Source organism: Mustela lutreola, chromosome 13 (assembly GCF_030435805.1).
Source record: "Mustela lutreola isolate mMusLut2 chromosome 13, mMusLut2.pri, whole genome shotgun sequence".
In the NCBI taxonomy this organism is placed as follows: Eukaryota; Metazoa; Chordata; class Mammalia; order Carnivora; family Mustelidae; genus Mustela; species Mustela lutreola.
In genome coordinates, this window is record NC_081302.1 from 33839334 (window position 1) to 33858271 (window position 18938).

Sequence of the window (18938 nt, forward strand, 5' to 3'; positions counted from 1 at the left end):
AAGCCTGCAAACTCATCAGTTTTGCAGGGTTGTACTTCAAATGGAGAAGAAAAGGACTATTAACTGAAGTTCTGTTGATTTTCATACAAGGTTACAAGAGCAATGGCTTACCACTTAGCCCCTTCTATGAACACAGTCCTCTTTCCTGAGTCTTTTCTCAAGGCTGAGAAGCTGTGAGCAGATCTCTGTGTTGACTTAAGCTGTAACTTGGAATTTTTGAGGTTCCAACCCCACTAATTTTTTAAAAAGATTTTATTTGTTTATTTGACAGAGAGAGATCACAAGTAGGCAGAGAGGCAGACAGAGAGAGAGAGAGGGAAGCAGGATCCCTGTTGAGCAGAAAGCCCAATGCGGGACTCGATCCCAGGATGCTGGGATCATGACCCAAGTCGAAGGCAGACCCTTAACCTACTGAGCCACCCAGGCGCTCTCCACTAATTTTTTAACAAGAAAATTTACTTTTAGCACCCTAGGATGATAAATAGAAAATGTAGATTGCCTTCCTTTTTTCTTGGGATAAACTTATCCTAAAAGAAAGCTGCAGGGAAGAAGTCCTCTCTCGTGAACTTCTTATTGTGATGCTCCTCAGTCACTCCCATTGGCTCCCACTTAGAGCTCCCATGGCAGCTCCTCCCCTTTGAGTGGGCTTCTTTGAGTAATGGTTGATAATAGTACTTCTCTTTAGCTAAATCTCCTGTAAGCTAGGGTTGTCACTGTTTTTCACTTCCTCATATACCAAGAACTGCCAGAACCCTCTGGGAGTATGACATCACCATACAAAGAGAGCCATCCTTACTCCATTCAGCCCACTGGGACCAAATAATTCTTACAAAGAATGTCCACAGTCTTACAAAGTTGCTTGGGGAAGCAAATCAATGTGGAGCCGCAAGACATCACACATTTAACAGCTTTTTAATAATCATTTATGATTCTCAGAGGCAGATTTTAGATTCCCTCTTTCTCAGCTTAGGGTGAGCTTTTATACTTCCCAAGAATATACCTTCAAGGGCAAGATAACGTAGAACTCTTCACTTCCTCCTAGAAGTGGTGGACCTCAGCTATCTAGAGTATTTGGCAAACAAATCACATTCCTCTTCAAACATTCCTCCATAAGGCACAGGAACAGCAAGTACCCAGAGCCAAAGCAAAATCGCCAGGTATCCATAGTTCCACAGGATAGGTATGCAAAATAAATTCATTACATTCAATGGTACAACTCTGAGCCCATACACACATGTACACTGTGACATTTGCCTCTATCAGTATGTATATGTGTAAATACATAGGAAATATTTACTCTTCAATTGCAGGTGCATGTGTGCATGTGTGTGTGTATTTGCTGTGTTGTGAGTCCCTCAAAACACCATGTACTCTTTCTCTCTCCACCCTCCCCATCATGGTTATAATCAGATTCCAAAATTAAGTCTAAGGTTTCTATCTGAGGTCTAAGGCACAAGCAGGAAAAGAAATATGGACTATGAGGACGAGAGGCAGCAGAGTCTACAAAAAAAGCACTGGGCTGAGCTTTAAAAGAGGTTTAGAGTCTGCCGTGTCATGGATATTGTTCTGACTTTGATGATGTAGTTTGCTTATCTAGAAAACAGAAATGATGATATATATCCAACGGGGTCACACATGTGCTCAAAATGCACTCCAATGTATAGAGAAAGTGTGCTTTCTATATTTTCCCACAACTGATCTGATTTCCTTCGTAAGTTTCCCCAGCACTAGGTAATGAAATATGATAGACCAAGTCACTATTTTCTGACACAATAATTTAAACAATGTCATCAGATAAACTCTCAGTTTCATTCAGATAAAATTCATAGACTCTTTTTTTCTGAACTCTCCTCTGCTTCTTTCAAGGATGGTTTTCAGATACCGAAGGAAATATGGTTCAAGTGACCTCATGGTGGTAGGGGAGACGCAGGTCCTCAGTTGCTCTGGGCTGTGCCTGGACTGGTCTGGGAGTGTCTGCAGTTGAGGTCTGTTACTTGCATAACTTGTGGACTGGTCTCTCAGTTTGATAAGGCTTGGCCGTACTCTCCAAAAGCATGGCTCCCTTTACCTCTTTTATGATATGGTTGTAACTCCAAGCTGTCCCTGTCAGCTCTCTAGATGTTGGCTTTGGCACCAGTTTGCCACCACAAAGGCAAATCCAACCAAAGCTATCCATTTCAACTCTCAGATAACTGCACCAAACCCCCACTCCAAAGATCCCGAGGACATACAGGATCTTTGGAGTTCTGTATATACCATTTGTGACTTGAGGTCATCTTGTGCAAGCTCTGTCCCTGCACCCATACTGTGCTGTGTCCCAAGATTGCAAAGACAACCTGCAATAGTATTTCTTCCACGAACTATAAATAGGAAGCTTATCAGAAGCCCTTCTTTCCTGGCTGTTTTCCTCATTTTATTTCAACTGCTTTTTTCCTTACTCCTAAACTTCAATCAAGAGAGGGGAGATTGGGACAAGTTGACTTTTGCTCTGCTTCTTCTAGTGCTCTCTACTTTTCTTTTTTACAATATATGTACTACAAAAGGAAGGAATACCTCTCCCTCCTCCTGTAGTGACAATTAAGCCAACCTAAACATGTAGGCTCAAAATAATAAGAGCTACAAAAGATCCTAATTAGCTAAAGTAATCTTGAGAAGGAAGAACAAAGCTGGAGATATCACACTTCCTGATTACAAACTAGTCATGAAGCTACAGTAATCAAAACAAGATGGTACTGGCATAAAAACAGACACACAGACCAGTGGAACAGAACAGATAGTCCAGAAATAAACCCAAGCACATAGTATCAATTGATCTCAACCAGGGTGCCAAAAATACACAAGTGGGAAAGGACAGTTTCCTCAATAAATGGTGTGGGGGAAATTGGATATCCACATGTAAGAGAACAGAATTGGATGCTTATTATACACCACATGCAAAAAAATGAACTCAAAATGGATTCAAGACTTAAATGTAAGACTGAAATCACAAAACTCATGGAAGAAAATATAGAAAAAAAAAAGCTCCTTGATGTTGGTCCTGGCAGTGATTTTTTGGATGTGGTACTGAAAGCACAGGTAGCGAAAGCAAAAATAAACAATTGGGGCTACATCAAACTAAAAAGCTTTTGCACAGCAAAGAAAACAACACAATGAAAAGGCAGCCTATGCAATGAGAGAAAACATTGGTCAACTATGTATCCAATAAGGGGTTAATATCCAGCATACCTGAGGAATTTGTGTAACTCAATAGCCAAAAAGCAGATAATCCAATTATTAAAAATGTGTAAAGGATCTGAAAAGACATTTGTTTGCTTTTTTTTCAAAGATATACAAATGGCCAGCAGGTATACAGAAGGTGCTAAATATCACTAATCATCAGGGAAATGCGAATTAAAACCACAGATATCATCTCACACCTGTTAGGATGGCTATTAGCAAAAAGACAAAATATAAACTGGTGAGAATATGAAGAAAAGGAAAGCTTTGTACATTGTTGGTGGAAATGTACATTGATAGAGCCATTATGGAAAACAATATGGAGCTTCCTCAAAAAATTAAAAATAGAACTACCATATGATTCTGCAATCCCACTTCTGAGTATATACCCAAAGGAAATGAAATCGATATTTAGAAGAGATTATCTGTTGTTCTATATTCACAACAGCATTATTCACAATAACCAAGAATGGAAACAAACTAAGTGTCTGTTGATGAATGGATAAAGAAGTTGTTACATATACATACAATGAAATAATATTCAGCCATAAAAAAGAAGGAGATCTTGCTATTTAGAAAAACATGGGTGGGGGCACCTGGGTGGCTCATAGGGTTAAAGCCTCTGCCTTTGGCTCAAGTCATGATCCCAGGGTCCTGGGATCGAGCCCCACATCGGGCTCTCTCCTTGGTGGAGAGCCTGCTTCCTCCTCTCTCTATTTGCCTGCCTCTCTGCCTACTTGTGATCTCTCTCGGTCGAATAAATAAAATCTTAAAAACAAACAAACAAAAAAACATGGGTGATCCTGAAGGATATTATGCTAAGTGAAATAAGCCTGACACAGAAAGACAAATACCGTGTATTTGTCTGTATGGTATTACTTACATGTGGCATCGAAAAAAGTCAAGCTATAGAACCAGAAACCAGAGTAGTGGTTCCCAGGGGCTGGAGAGTGGGGGAAGAGGGGAGGTGTTGGTCAAGGAATACAAACTTTTGCATATAAGATAAATAACTTCTGAGAATCTAATGTATAGCATCATGATTATAGTTATTGATAGTGTGTTTTATACTTGAAATTTGCTGAAAGAGTATATCTTAAATGTTCTCACCAACACATAAAAGGCAACAATGAAATTAACAGTGTGTTAATTGATGATCGTGGTAATCATTTCACAATGTATATTATATTAAATCATTAAGTTGTATACACAAAATGTATATAATTTTATTTGTTAATTATAGCTAAATAGAGATGAAAGAATTAGAAGCTTATTGTTTATATATATATACATTCCAGTGTGGTATTTGGGTAGAGGTAAGACAGTGTTTCGGTTTTTTATTGACATGTAATAAATTATGTCAAAATTTAGCAGCTTAAAGCAGTACTCATTTTTATTATATTTAACAATTTTGTGAATTCAGAATTTGAGATCTGCTGGTCAGTTCTCTGCTTTACATGATATCAGCTGGGGCAGTTCAGCTGGGGCTAGAGTATAGAATAATTTACACATATGGCTGGCAAGTTAAAGGTAGTTCCAAGGGACCTCTCCACAGGGCTCTTTAGGCTTCCTAACAGTGACTGAGTTCCAAGAAGCCTTCACAGAAGCTGCAAGGAAATCTCACAATGCATTTCATTCTGTTAAGTGGTCAAGCCACACAGAATTCGAGGAGGTGGCTCTATCTCTTATTGGGGAACTCTGCGTACATGTGGGTAGGGAAGAAACTGATCGTGGCCATCTTAGAAAATAAGTGGCTATATGCTCCATGCAGTCATTCAGGGATTCAGTGTGGCAGTTGCTCTGCCGTGTAGCTCACAAGGTCATCTTGAACGTGTCCTTCATCCCAGAAATCTGTAAGAAGAAAGGAGCATCTGTGGGACATTGTTTAACATGGTCTGGAAATGACACACAGCACTTCAGGTCATCCATGGGCTAGAATTTAGCCACACGGTCACACCTACCTGCAAGGAAGGCTGGGAATGTAGCCTGTCTCTGGACACAGGACAAAGAAGAGAAAAGGTCACTGGTGGGCAAAAATCGCCACATACTCTGTCGTAAGATCAGCTGGGCGCATCTGTTGGTATAGTGTGCAGAAGGACCTGAAATAATTTACAAGGACTCTACCTTTCCTGGCAATGACTGACCTTCAAGCCCATTTTCTCACAGAAGGATTTTTCTTTTTAAATCTACTTTGCCCCTCAAATCTGAGCACTTACACTGAGGCAGCCTGCTACAGTGGATGGGAAACACTGGAGTAACACAATTTACAGAGTGTGGGAATGTACCTGAAAAGACTTAAAAATTTCCTAACTTCACCATGAATATTTTATATGAGTGTCTTCAAAATAAATTCATACACACATTGTTTATAAGAATTGCATACATACAAAATTTTGTTGATTTGAAAAAAAGTAAAATGAAATATTTATTTTGAAAATTGGTTTGCTTTTAATTATCAAGAGTAGAATCCTCTCCAAATGCTCTTCAGACACCCTAAAGTAGACAGCATATCCATCTTTCTATCCCTCTCTCACTCCTTAGGGCATTACTTATTTATACAACAAATATTAATTGAGCACCTTTTATATTAGGCACTTCTTTAAATAACTGAGAGTCCAATGGGGACAATTAACTTTGTTCATGTAGGTTACATTCTACTGTGGGACTTATATTTTGGTTGACTTACACTCCAGTATTCAAACTTTATGAATACTTGCAAAATGGGATAGAATTGATTTCCTATTAACTATAAAATGTTAGATGAATTTAGGCTCTTTAACCCTCTAGAAAAAACGGAATACGTTTAACCCGATGAAATGAAACTTGGGGGAAAAAAAAGTGAAAACACTTAGTTTCTTACTAATAATGCACTTTCTACTTCCACACAAAGTTATTGAGATAATTAATAGCTATCAGGGGGTGCCTTAGTGGCTCAGTAGGTTAAATCTCTGCCTTCAGGTTAGGTCAAGATCTCAGGGTCTGGGAATTAAGCCCCACATTGGGCTCTTTGCTCAGTGAGGAGCCCGCTTCTCCCTCTCACTCTGCGTGCTGCTCTGCCTACTTGTGATTTCTCAAGTCAAATAAATAAATAAATAAAATCTTTTATTTTGTCAAATAAATAAATAAAATCTTTAGAAAAAAAAAAGCTATCAGAATTGTGAAAATACCTTTCAGATTAAGGATTTTTCTCATTTTTCCACCCAGTTGCTACTCAACAATAAATTATAATTGTTAATAACAGGTAGTGTATCAATGAATAAATGAATACAAACATATTCTAGGAAAGAACATTATGTTTTTTAATTTAAAAAAAGGTTAAATACACCCTTCAATATTATTTTGGTAATTTACATAATTTCCAGGGAAAATCTTAATAGTTTTCTGTACTTAATTATACCTGTGGTCATAATTGCTTTTATTACAAAACAAATGTTTTAAAAAATAAGTGAATACTAGCCAGAGTTGAACAATAATAGAATCATGCCATTACTCTGCATGGAGCACTTTTAATGCTATTCTGTACATTCATATGCATCTCTCAAGGTCAAGTTACTTTGCTATTCAATGATTTTGAAGAAAAGTGAGGCAACTGTAAATAAACTCAAACTCAGATAATAGGTTTGCAGCTTAAACTGTAGAAAGTGAACATTGGGAACACTCAGTATTATTCCGTCACTAAATTACCATGTCACCTTGAGCAGGTTCTTTCATTATCTTCTCCTTAATCATTTACCGTCTGTTAGATGGGAGAACTTCCTCCATGGTTTTATAAAGATTAGATAATAACTATAAAGTAATTTCTGGGTAAAAACTCTTGGCAGAGGTGTAACAGGCGTAGATAATAGCTTATCATTAACCGAGAAAATGGACTCAAACAATCCAAGTCATGGGAAGCAGTAATGGCTAAGAGGTGCAGAGCATTACATTGTGTGTAATAGGTGTGAATCAGTAAATACGAGGATGAACAAAAAGAATGTGACACATGACACTGGCCCCAAACTTCTTCGTGCCTCAGAGATGTCTCCGACTTAAACCTGACACGAGTCATCTGGCAGTGATAGAGTAAGGGGAAAAATTGAAAATATGCTTTTCTAGCATAAGCATTTAAACTTCATTGGGAAACAGATTAATTAAGTACTCTTGTAGGAGAATGGGAGGTTATAGAAGTGTCACTCTTCCCACTTCTAGCCAGTATTTCTAAGACCAACCAACAGCCTGGGAAGGAGATGTGGAGAGCAATGCACAGCGGGGAAGAGTGTGCTTCAGACGTGGAAAATGCTCCTCCATAGTAGGTAAGCATCCAGTGCGATTTTCCAACAGCAGCCTTTGAAAGAAGAATAGTTCTCTTGAAGGAGATGAGGTCACTGAATCAGAAACAAGCTGGGTACATCTGACCTGAAAGTGAACTTAGATTAGCGAGGGAGACTATAGATTAGATCACCTCTCTGAGAGCCAACCAGGAAGTCTCCATCGGAAAAAAAAGAAGATACGCTATTATTATTATAGAGCCAGTATATTAATTGGCCTTATATTTATTCCCAGAGAATCCCAACAAAAACATGGTATTATCCCAAGAAGTCATAATCCTGGGGTGGTTGGTGGATACAGGTGCGTGTTGTAGGCGGGTTTTACAGAAGTTCCGTGTGATAGTGTTTTTATTTAAGCATACTGGCTCACTTCCCTATTGGAGGAATCCTACTGTGAGTTCTTTCATAAAGAATAGAAACTTTCCGGCAAGGAGAGACTTACCAGCCAGTTGACTTTTTGAAGTGTGATATTTGTTTAAGGTGTGGTATACACTAATGAGTAGTAAGAATCCCTCTATGTAGGGAAATTTAGTCAATAGATAATCTATATGAACACTTACTGCAGGTAAGTCATTGTGTTTGACTTGTAAAGTACAAAAGAATGAATCAGACATCACCTCTCATGGAGCTCACAGTTTAATGTGGAAGGTAGTCTTTGTACAATTTATAGTGTAAAATGGAACACAACTTGAGGTGCACCTTAAAGAATGAGTAGGATTGTTAATAGGTAAAAGAAGGAAAGAAGGGTATTCACAGTAAAACAAAAAACTGTATCAGCCAAGCCAAGTGATCTGAAAGCCCATTGTATGTTTTAAACTTGGGGAGTGGTGCACTGTGGCTAGATTATAAAATTCTGTTATGGCGAGTGTGAAGTCAGGGGTGTGTGCACTTTGATGAGTAGCTCTGTTACTTTCCTTTATTACTTAGATATCAGGAGATCATTAAATGTCCTTGGGCATGATAATGGCATCAATAGATTTGTGCTTTAAAAAGAATTAAGTGGCAGTGTGGTAAAGGAATTGCAAGGTAGAGGGTTTGTAAACAGAAGTATTTATTAAGTTAATTGGGTAATGTACCTGAAAATATCAACATAATTTATAAAGAATCAAATTAAGTGTAAATTGCTATTATAATTGTATGCCCAGGAAAGAAATGATGAGTACCCAAACTACTGAAGTGTCAAAGGCAATGGAAAACCGCAAATATCTGGGACATTTTATAGTTAACAATAATAAAAATAAAAGGGGCATTTGCTAAGGGCATCTGGCTGGCTCAGTTGGAAGAGCATAGGACTCTTGATCCTGGGGTCCTGAATTCATGACCTACATTAGATACAGAGAGTACTAAAAATATAAATAAAGTTTTTTTTTAAAAAGTGAGCATTTGGGCCCCTAGTTGGCTCAGTTATTAAGGGACTGCCTTCAGATCAGGTCATGATCCCAGGGTCCCGGGATCAAGCCCTGCATCGGGCTCCCTGCTAAATGGGAAGCCTGCTTCTCCCTCTCCCACTACCCCCGCTTGTGTTCCCTCTCTCGCTGTGTCTGTCTCTGTCAAATAAATAAATAAAATCTTAAAAAAATAAAAAATAAAAAGTGAGCATTTTTTGAGCATTTGCTATGTTCCATATTCTTTGTGCAGCACATGTATTAATTTAATCCTTATAATCCTTTAATTTAAGAAGAGTCAACCATTTTAAAACTTAGAAACTGAGCAAAGAGAATAAATAACTTGCCCCGATCTCACAATTGGTAAGTGATGATGTCAGGAAGGAGATTTAGGAAGATTCTGGCTCTAGATATACCCTAAGGTATAACTATGCAAGAAAATGATGGATTTTAGTAGTGATTAAGGGATAGGAGGAGTCAAAAATGATCTACAGTTGGCTGTTCTCAGAGAATCTTTTGTAAAAACTAGTTTTTCAGAATGTTAATAGATGTTAGGCATGAAAGGGGTCCAACATCAAATAAAATTCTGAGATAAAACAAAATAAACCTATTTTCTACTGAAGTAAAACTAAGATCCTTCAGACGTTTAACTTTCACTGAGTATATCTAAGAATGTATGCTAGAGTATGTAGAATTTATAGAACTTAATTGACCATAAATCTCCTTTTTAACTTTAGCTTTTTGGGGATTAGTGTTCCTGGAAAACAATCCGGCAAATGCTGTTATAGAGGTCCTACCTTGGTTACCAGATGCAGGAGCAACAATATTGTTGGTAAGATGGTAAATATGGTTTGGACATATGGAGTGTTAGGCGCCTGATGGGGAGACACATAATAGAATATCGTAGGTCTGGGTCTCGAGAGATAGGTCAGAATTGGAGACTCAGACATGCAAATCCCTCATATGCAAGTGACAATGAAAATATAAACTTACTGGCAACAGCTGAGCTCATTGAAGGGAAGAGCAAAAGAAAGGAAGACTGAGGAAGCGATTTCGGGGGCTGCACACATGCACTGTCCATTTGTGCAGAGCTCAGATGAAACTTAGTTGATATTTAAATTTGATCATATTTTGTTATTTCTGATAGTGGATGGTCTGTTTAGTATATCTCTCTATAAAATTTAAGCCATAGATATTCTTCTAAAATCCGTATTTTTCCAGTACAACAGACCAACTAGAAGCATGAATTTTTTAATTTATAAAAACATTAGCCTGGTTGATCTCTCTTTCTCCTTGGGGGAGATGGTCTTTATTTGAACACAAAGTAACTCAACCATAAGTACAATGATGTGGAGCTACAGTTAAGGTTCCAAATGTCACTTGTCTCCATGACAGCCTTATATAAATTTTAAAAAATACTATTATTTCCTAAATTTGAGTATAACCTTGAATTTTAAACAAGATCTCCTATTAACTTAATCCATGGTAACAAAGATTCTCTCAAGCCAAACAGTTCCAGGAGAATCTATTTTAGCAGCAACATCTGTGAACGATTCCAAAGGCTTGCAATAAAAAAATAAAATCATATAATATCTGACCAGAAACAACAAAAGCCAAATTGGATTCCTCCCTGGAAAATGAACTTCAAATTATCTTTTAAACCTACAGACTTTTAAGGGAAAAGGTTGAAGAAAATCATGTTTAATTCACTTAAAAACAAGCAACTTTAGGCAAATACACTCTTGAATCCTTAATTTCAACAAGTTGGGGACATGTTCACAGTGTCAAGGCCAATGTTAACATGAAAAGAGAATTAAGGAGAGAGACACTGAGTTTAGTTTTGTTTTTTATTCTCCTGAACTTTCCTAAGTTCACCTCATACACCCGAAGCACAGCTCTTGGTCCTATAATTTCTCTGCTGAAAAAATCTTTATGGTTCTATCCCCCTTGGGTAGTGAAAGTCATACCCCTTAGATGGACATCTGGGTTCTGGAGGCCCAGGTCTTTGTGTGGCTCTCTGATCTGATCTCCAGTGTTCTATTTCTTGCCTAGAAGATTCCAACCAACCCTACTGCTTGTTTACCATATACAAACCCTGCCTTCCTCCTTCTGCTTCCTTGTTTATGTTGTTCTTCCTTCTTAGGTTACTTTTCTCACCTTACCAACTCCAGCTAGAGGTAAATCTCTATTTTTCCCCTTGCCTGTCTTAATTCATATAGAGTTCCTAACACATTCAATCAAATTCTAACTTGCTTTACTGTTACATAGGAAGACCATGGGGGTGTGATGATAAAATTCACACATCCTTGGGAATCAGCCAAATGCTGGTTTCAGATAAATCTGTGTCTTATTAGCTAAGTGGCCTTTGGCAATTCTCTTGACATGGTTGACCTTCAATTTTCTTATCTGTAAAATGGAGAGAAAATGTCACGTTGAAGATTCTTTGGCACTCTGCTTGGCACACGAACATAAATATATACTAATTCCATTGTTAGTAGATCTTAATTCTATTTTCGCTTTCTGAGTGGTTATGTGTCAAGTCTGCTAAAAGACTGTAGAACCAGACAAAATTACCTACTTCATTAGGTTGTTAAAAGGATAAAAGAGGTAAAGTATATAAAAGACATAGCAGGGGCTCCTGGGTGGCTCAGTTAAGCATCTGCCTTTGGCTCAGGTCATGATCCCAGGATCCTGGGATTGAGTCCCACATCAGGCTCCCTGCTCTTTAGGGAGTCTGCTTCTCTCTCCCCCTTGGCCTGCCACTCACTCCCCCTGCTTGTGCTCTCTCTCCTTCTCTGTCAAATAAATACATAAAATCTAAAAACAAAACAAAACAAAACAAAAAACCACATAGAATAGTTTCTGGTACAGCATAACCCAATAAACAGCAGCTTTATTATTATCATTGTTTAGGTATATAAACTTTAGTAAGTAATGGCTTGTGTGCAATACATCTTTATTTCTGCCAGTGCTTAGCAAACAGTTGGTGCCCAACTATTACTATTATTCATTGTATGTATACTTCCATATTACGGGGATCAGGTCTGTGAAATAAGAAATAATGATTTGGGCAAACCCAAGATAGATCCACTACTAGATTCTATTTATAAAAGAATTCAGATGAATTAACATTTGATTAAATTTGGTACCTAATTCAATACCCAAAACCATAAAGGACAGAGCTCAGGAGAAAAAAATGTGTTTTAAACTTCCTTATTTAAAAAAAAATATTGTGGTTAAAAAATAACAAAATTTACCATTTTAATCTTATTTATTTATTTATTTATCTTTAGTAATCTGTCCACCCAACATGGGGCTCAAATTCACGGCCCCACGATCACAACTTGCATGATCTTCTGACTGACCCAGCCAGGCGCCCCCAATCTAAGCATTTTTAAAGTGCACCATTTAGTAGTGTTAAGTATATTCACATTGTTGCAAAACAGATTTCTAGAATTTTTTTTCCTTCTTGCAAATATGAAACTTTACACCTGTTAAACGACAGCTCCTTCTTTCCCCCTGCTCCTAGTCCCTGATGACCACCATTCTACTATCTGTCTATAAGGAGAGAACATTTTTATTTATTTATTTATTTTTATTATATATTTTTTAAAGATTTTATTTATTTATTTGACAGAGAGAGAGATCACAAGTAGCCAGAGAGGCAGGCAGAGAGACAGGGGGGAAGCAGGCTCCCCGTTGAGCAGAGAGCCCGATGCGGGGCTCGATCCCAGGACCCTGAGATCAAGACCTCAGCCGAAGGCAGAGGCTTACCCCACTGAGCTACCCAGGGGCCCCAAGGAGAAAACATTTTTAAAAGGAAAGAAAAGAGAATTCTATCATAAGAACCTCACCCACTGATTATCAGAGGAAGTGGTGGGGGGGAAACAGAGAAAAATAATGAAACAGAGAGATGTCCCCAGCACAAGGGAGCCTGTCACATGCTAAGTTAATAAGACCGAAACTTGGAGCAGGCTGGTCCTTGGCTGAGAAGCCCGGGATGATTATCAGCCCCATCTGGGAAGCAGAGGTGGAGTAGCGCAGCAAGGCCAGAAGGGGTTTCTGAACATTAGAACAGAGAAGAGCCAAGAGCTGAAGTAGGAGAAGTACCAGAACACTAGTCTTAGGGCAGACATGAGACACCAACAAGAAGACAGGCAGGAAATGGGGCGAAGGGATGGTGAAGAACAGAGCAATAAATAAACATAATTCCTGTGGGGTGGGTCCGTCTTGGGCATCTTTTAAAAGGCTGAACATGGGTCTCTAGGGCAAGGCTGGGAGGGCCTGATGGCACAGGCCCCGGGTTGGCTGAGGGAGGGAGTGAATGAACGGAGGCTCCTTCCCACCTCTGCATCCCGGCTGGTTGGTGCTTATAAGAACTGAGGTTCATCAGTCACCTGGTTTCACCAGTATAAACACATTTTTTGGAGGAATGGGAGAGAAGTGTTGAAAAGGGCCAATAGCCTGGATTTGTCTGGGCCTCGCCCACTTTCAGATGGGCCTGCTGGGGAAAGATGGTTTTTAAGGAAAACAAGGGGAAAAAAACCCCAAACTTCTAAACTGAAAATCATGACTCCTGGATGCTTTGTTCTAGCTCCACCTAGTCTTTTTATATATGACCCTTGGCTGGTTCAGTCTTTTCGCTTTGAGCTCCCCTTACATCAATTTCCTTGTAATTTTCAAGGCCTCTATGTGTCAAGTTGATTCACTGAATGAAAGCAGATATTTTCGTGCTGCTGTATGGTGACTATTTTAGTCTTTTCGTTCTTAAAATTGTTCCATGATCACGTTAAAAGTTAGTACTCAATGGTTTACGGATCTGAAAATTAAGGTTAACCCCAAAGGACAAAATGAACTTTAATAAATGATGTAGCGGCTGTAAACAAAGCCATTCCTCGACCATGAAGTAGTGAAGGACAAACGTCCTTCTTTATTTATAACTAACATTCCTGGAATGGCCTAAAAGGACAGTAGAGGCCTGGAGGGATGACAGCCTCAGAAGACATGGAAATGCCCCCATTCACTCGGCGATGAATGAACAAGGCAAATAGCATGATGAATGGATACCTGTAGTCCTTCTGTTCTTGGAGCTTGCAGTCTAATGTGGAATAAGGAAGCGTATATTCAAATATGAAATAAATTATTACACAAGTAATCTAGAAAAGAAGCAGAATGGTGACACCTTATGAGAAGCTCTAGGAAAATTAAAAACAGCAACAGTGATAAACAGTAAGGACAGGGATCTTTGCAGAAGAAAGGCCGCAGAATGGAGAACCAAGTTCTTCGGAAGGGAGTAAGCATGTGTACAATGACCTATTCTAGTTCAATAGCCAGCTCTGTTTCCGTCCACAGTCCACCACCATGGAGATCATGCTGCGCAGTCTTTGGATCAAGGAGAGGGATTAACGAAAGCAACCTTCTCACTGCTCTGCCTTGACCCTTCTTCCTCCTCCCAATTTGCCTGGAGTTCTCACTTCTTGTCCCCCTCTGTCCCTTAATTTTCTATTGATGCTGTAATAACTTATCACAAATTTATTAGCTTAAAACAATATGGATTATTACTTTATAGTTCTGTAACACCAAATTCCAACACAGGTCTCACTGGGGTAAAATCAAGGCATCAACATACTATATTTCTTCCAGAAGCTCTAAGAGAAAATCAGTTTCTTCACCTTTTCTGGCTCCTGGAGGCCCACACATTCCTTGACTCCTCCTTCTTCAAACCCAGTGTCGCATCTCTCTGACCCCTGCATCCAGTATCACGTGTCTTTCTCTGATCACAGCTGAGAAAGTTTCTCTGTTTGTAAAGAACTGGTGTGATTAGATTGGGTTTACCTGCATAGTTCAGGATAATCTCCCCATCTCAAAATCCTGAACTTAATCACATCTACAAAATCACTTTTGCCCTGTTTAAGGTCACATATGCACAGGTTCCGAGGACTAGAACCATCTTTTGGGGCTACTCTGTCTACTGCACGGAAGTAATTAGAGCCTTCAGTTTCCTTACATGAGAAGGCCAGCAAATCTCATTCCCTCTGCTGTTGGCTAAGGGAATTATGGAGAAAGTAGTGAAATAGATTCACATGGTAAGATTATCATAGGTGACAGAGTCTATTTTTTCTTGTGGCATTGGGTTATAAACTTAAAAAAAAATCCTAACAGATCAATCTTGATTTCAACTAGATTGTTCTCTTCAGAGTAGAACTGTCTCATAATGGGGACAGAGGAGGGAGGGGAGAAAAAACCTTGTAGACTTTTCTCTGTCGTAGGGAAGGGGCAGGAATTTCTCTGCTTTCCCTTCCTTATCCAGTCCATTTTGTTTGGAGCTAAGATCTGCACAACCTTGGTAGGGGCCTGGCTTTAGCATCTAAATGACTAGAGCCAGAGCACCAATGAGAGGAGGAGTTCAAATAAGGAAACTATGCATGAAATGAAAACCTGTTTTAACTTTGCCTGGTGTTGGGTTCCTCAACTTTACAGAGGCTCTGATTTTTGATAATCGTTCTACAGAAGCAGGGATATCTGGCTTCCTCTGTAAAGCAGCTGAGAACAATTTTCTATAGCATTTCCAGTGTTTTCCTCAATTCCAGTTTCAATACTACCTTTCCCCCTACATTTGAACAGTCTATAGCCCATTTCAGCACCTTAGTGCTTAGCTCTTAGTATGTGCACAATAAATATTGGTGGGATAAATAATTGACTTCTTATCTAGGGACCATATAATTATATAATCATATAAGAAGCTGTGTGGCAGCAACTATCATTTATTGAACACCTACTCACTCTACTAGGTCAGCTTCCACATGCTTTCTAGGTCTTTCTTTGATCTTCGCCACATTCTGTGAGCTTGGTATTATTGTCTCTATAAAGTCAGGAACTAGTTCAGAAACCTGACCAAATTGTGGAGCTACGAAAGTTAAAGAGGCAAGACTCAAAATGAGGTCTCTCAGAGCCCAATTGTTCTTTGTGACTCTGTATTGTTCTCCTCCTCCTGACCATCCTGTTCCAGGGAGAAACCCAGGATCTGTCCTGGTCTCCAAATCTCCAGTCTCAGCCCTCTGATGACAGGGTGCAAGAGACAGAGCTAAGGGCAAAAAATGATCCTGGGCATAATTGTGTGCAAGACTGTTTTTGGAATCCTCCAGCATTTCACATTACCTAAGCATCATATTTTTTTTTTTTAACTTTCTTTTTTTAAGATATTTGGAAAATGTATTTTTGTGAGAGAGAGTGAAAGCAAGCACAAGCAGAGGGAACAACAGACAAAAGGAGAGGAAGAAACAGACTCCCCAGTGAGCAGGGATCCTGATGTAGGACTTGATTCCAGAACCCTGGGATCATGACCTGAGCTGAAGGCAGATGCTTAGCCCACTGAGCCACCCAGGCACCCTCTGTGCTTTGTATCTTAATAGTGTTGTAAAGATTATGTATAGTGAGGTCAAATCAGTATTTTGGCAGTTTTGATTATTCTCTTTATGGCTACATGGCCTCTTCATTTTTGCTCAGGTGTATGACTATCTATCTGCCCCAAATACAAAAATTTTAGTAAAAATATTAAAGGCAAATCAGTGGCCAAGCTTTATAACTGGGTCCTGGCTGGGTTAGCCTTTTAGAGTTTCTACCACTTGTCACTCAATGCTGCTCCCTTGCCCCCTGCTATGTATAATTCAGAATTTGTTTAAATCCCTGAACTATAATATAACAGAAAGGATAATCCCCCCAAATTCTGACTCTTGGGATGTCTGTTTTGAAATTCTTTTTGAAATATTATTTAAAAAAATAGGTTTTGTGCTTCTGCTTTGTTATTGTTCTCAACATGTACTAACAATGTCAACAGGACAATCCAGCCCTGAGCTCTGCTGTGAAGTGTCTATGTCTTTAGTTATCCACGGGGAAACTGGGAGAAACCTGTGGTGGGGGGGTGGGGGAGACAAGTGAACTGAGCAAATCCAGAGACTTTCTGAGGTCCCTTGGGGTTTCTTCATTATTTGTTTTCCTCTTCATACCATTCCTTCCTGTTCTTTCTTTGAAAAGCTACGTTTGTAGAATGTCACAATAGATAATTTTCCTTTATGTTCTTAGTATTTCTTTAAATGATGTGGGAAAATGTCCCTCGTGAGGATCCATGTGCTTTTTCCCCCTTGGATTTTCCATCAGTAAATTTGTAAGAATTCTTTTTCCGTAGAGTTTTTATGATGAATAGCCAGTTCGTGAAAACTACCAAGTGGCTTGCAATTACAAATGGCTATTCAAATGCCAAGAAATAATTCAGTCATGCTAATCTTTTACGTGCAAATTTTGTTATTTGTTACAGGAGTGGAAATATGTAGTCATAGGAGATCCTTTCAGTTATGTATTTAGGGATCCCAGGAGGATGCATTGGATGGAAACTCATATTTGTTTCCACAAGCACTCTCTGAGATTCTCTTAGACACCAATAGCTATGTTAGATAACTGAAGATACAAAGATGAATGGTTCTCCAAACTGATCAGCGAGAACATTGTTTTCCTTTGAAATACAGGCTAATCATTGGCCTTTAATTTCTTGAGGCACACATAAACACCATTTTCATAAGCACACACGAGTATCTAGTTATTTGTGAAATAGTCTTATTGGTAACTTAGGTGTAGAGCTCTGGTGAGTTTCTGGATTCCTAGCTAACCCACATTTAACTGTAAAATAATAAAAAACATAGCTGTAAAAACTGCATTGAGCTAATTCATGATAATGAATCCCTGGAGAATTATCTGAAACATTATCTGCCTACACAAAAAAGAAAATAAAGACATACATTTGCCAAAAGAGGAGGAGGCTTGGAAGTTCATGGAGCACAGACCTTCATCTGGATGATGTTTTTGTTTCATTAATGTGCATCTGTTGCATTGGGAGCCTAACTAGTTCTTCTTGTTAGAATGATGGCCTCTATATTGCCGTGAGAAGATGAGTAGAAATGTTGTAGAAGAATGCTAAAGGGAGAGGGGGCGGGAATAGGGTCAAGGAGGAAAGAACCTGGGGAAATTGATGGAAATATGAGGACACACCCAGATATTGAAGGAAATAGGATAAGGGAGAGGTAGCAGAGGATAGAAAGAGGGCAAGTGGGGATAAGAAGGAGAGAGACCAATGGGGATTGATAGACAGACAATAATGAAACAGTGGAAATGACAGGGAAGATGTACAGATGACAATGAGAAGGAAAGTCGGGGGAAATGGAGGGAAAAGAGAGAAAGGAAAGATGTTTAAAAGTGGAAGACAGGGTTCAATGAGAAAGACAGAATGAAATGCTCTCAACGCTCTCCCCCACTGTTTGATCCTGGGTTCAAATGTCTGTGGCTGCCACAGTCCACGGACCCCACTTGTTCAGGGACCTGTTAATAAGGGTCAAATTCCAATTCTGAGCAAAGAGGACAGACTCTCAGTGGTGTCTGTGAGCCAAGAAGGAAAGCTCAATTCCACCAGCTGTCTCAGGAGTCCTGCTGCCATTTTAACCTTGACCCATGGCTTTATTTAGGAAGCTAAAGGAATGGGACAGTGCTCTCAACACTAATGTGGTTGAGGATGAGAGAGTCCATTCCTGCCTAGAAGGTCCTCTGCTCCTCACTATGTAGAAAACCAGCCCCATACAGGCAAGTGGATGATCTTCAGCTTCCATGACTATGAAATATGGTAAAACAAAATGAGCTTCTCCCTTACTTTGAGAGCAGAGGTGGAGCAAGTACTCCGTAGAGCAGAGTAGGAGAGTGAGCTGAAGCAACAGGACCTTTGGCCAGCAAGGACCAATTGGCCAGCAAGAATCTTCCTGGACTAATAAAAATCTCCCAAAGAAAACTTTTCCTAAACTTTTCGTACTGGTCAATATTTGTGAAATGCTATTACAGCAAGGTCAGCTGATGAGGGAAGGAAAAAGTGCCTTCAATTTTCCAGTACCTACTTAGAAACTGGCACAATTTAATGTGGCTTTTGTTAATACTATTTTATATTAAAAAAAAACACAAAGTAAATGTTTGGCATTGGTTGTTTCTAATGTAATGA